Source organism: Otolemur garnettii, unplaced genomic scaffold (assembly GCF_000181295.1).
Source record: "Otolemur garnettii isolate 467f Iridium unplaced genomic scaffold, OtoGar3 scaffold00167, whole genome shotgun sequence".
Taxonomy (NCBI): Eukaryota; Metazoa; Chordata; class Mammalia; order Primates; family Galagidae; genus Otolemur; species Otolemur garnettii.
In genome coordinates this window covers 35,960-37,838 of record NW_003852562.1, presented here as the reverse complement: position 1 = coordinate 37,838, position 1,879 = coordinate 35,960, and the positions used below count along the sequence as shown (strand labels likewise).

General features: G+C 38.3%; 1 non-coding gene across 1 annotated transcript; it reads right to left on the bottom strand.

Annotated features, from left to right (window-relative positions):
- Positions 1-64: 64 nt before the first annotated feature.
- Positions 65-198, bottom strand: LOC111728549. The gene has a single exon (XR_002775807.1). It is a non-coding gene; the product is annotated as a small nucleolar RNA SNORA11 (small nucleolar RNA).
- Between the last annotated feature and the right edge of the window lie 1,681 nt (positions 199-1,879).

The window sequence follows — 1,879 nt, the reverse complement described above, 5'->3', positions numbered from 1 at the left end:
TGGCTGGCGCCTTAGCCGGTTGAGCTATAGGCGCCGAGCCATTTTTACAGTTTTTTTCTTCTTCACATGTAGGGAATTTGTTCATAGAGTGGCCACAAGTTCTGTGCCCCTCACACAATGAACCCAGTTTCCTTTTGGGTAAGTTATAAACAGAGGAGCCAAAAGAAAGGATGTGGTTTGCTCCTCAGTGCCTGGCCAAAACCTATATTAGCAGGTCCTCCCAAATTTGATAATAATTGTAAAAGCAACTATGGCATCCTCAACATTACATGAATTATAAAGCTGAAATAAGATTTCCTAAATTAGCTGAATAAGCTAATCTCGATCAACCAAGCAAGAGAATTGAATTATCTGTTGTCTCCATGGAATATATTGCCAAATAATTTTCATATGAAGAAGCAATCAAAAACTATAGAGCCAAAAAGGTAGGAAAAAAGTATGATGGGATGTGTCAAGCACCAGACGAATAAAAAAAAGTGAGTTTGTTTTTGATTTTGTGATGTCTGTAGTATTTGTCAGCTTTTTAAAAAATTGTAATTTTTAAGATTCACTTTTGTTCCTAATTGTGTATCCTTGATGTGCCTCTGCTGAAGTCATGCTTGAGATTAGCAGAAAATAATTGCGTATATTTAGAAATATATAAAAGTCCATTTTTAACATACACTATATTTCACTGAGGTAAAACAAGAGCTTCGATTGTTAAAATCAGACTGTCAAAAAACAGAGCTTTTATCCAGTCACAAGAGAGAAATGAACACGTCTGAAACTACTAACCGATCCCTGTAAGTCTTTCCCTTCCTCCTTAGAACACAGACCTAGCAGGTGAGGTCTCTAGGTAAGATACGCCAGCTATTATTAGATAGCTGGCTCTGATGACTTTCAGTGGGCCAGGAATCTCCATAAATTCCAGTTTTATTTACCTTAAGTCATCTGGACAGACCAGGGGTACCCTGCTAAAAGCATTTCATATATAAGGTCTAATTGTTTTTCCACTAATACCTTGGTCCAGTTAGCATGTTTCTATTGGACTTGGTTATTTTTACCTAGGCATCTCAGGATAGAAATAATTGAGTACAGACCAGCTGCTAATACTTAGCTTCCAATTTATCTCTGCTGTCTTTTCTTCTCATTAGATTTTTCTTCAAAACTAATGCATTCTTTAACAATAGTGAAAAATTGGAAGATGTAGGTGAGATCTTTAAATGAAAATTACTATTATGGTAATTTATGGTAGTTTAGAGGAGGCTTCATCTCAAGCATTATTATTTTTTTTTTTTTGCAGTTTTTTGGGCCAGGGCTGGGTTTGAACCTCCTACCTCTGGTTTATGGGGCCAGTACCCTACTCCTTTGAGCCACAGGCACCACCCAACTCAAACACTATTTTGAATTGTACTTTTATTTGGTGTTCTTAGAGGGTTTGACAGCATGGGAAGTGCACCACAATAAGATTTGGGGAGCTGAGGGCTATGCATTTCTTATGTAAAGTGGGAAAGGTTTTAGTGTGAAAGAAGAAAAGAGATGCTAGGAAATGGCAGATAAGAAAGTATATTTCTTTAAGATATTGATTATCCGGTGGTGTCTGTGGCTCAGTGAGTAGGGCCTGGCCCCATATACCGAGGGTGGTGGGTTCAAACCTGGCCCTGGCTGAACTGCAACCAAAGAATAGCCAGGCATTATGGTGGGTGCCTGTACTCCTAGCTAACTGGGAGGCTAAGGTGGGAGAATCACTTAAGCCCAGGAGTTGGAGGTTGCTGTGAACAGTGTGATGCCACAGCATTCTACCAAGGGCAACAAAGTTTGTTTCTACAAAACAAACAAAAAAAAGATATTGACTATCTTAAAATTCTTATACTATGTGTCCTTATAAAGTTTTTGCATA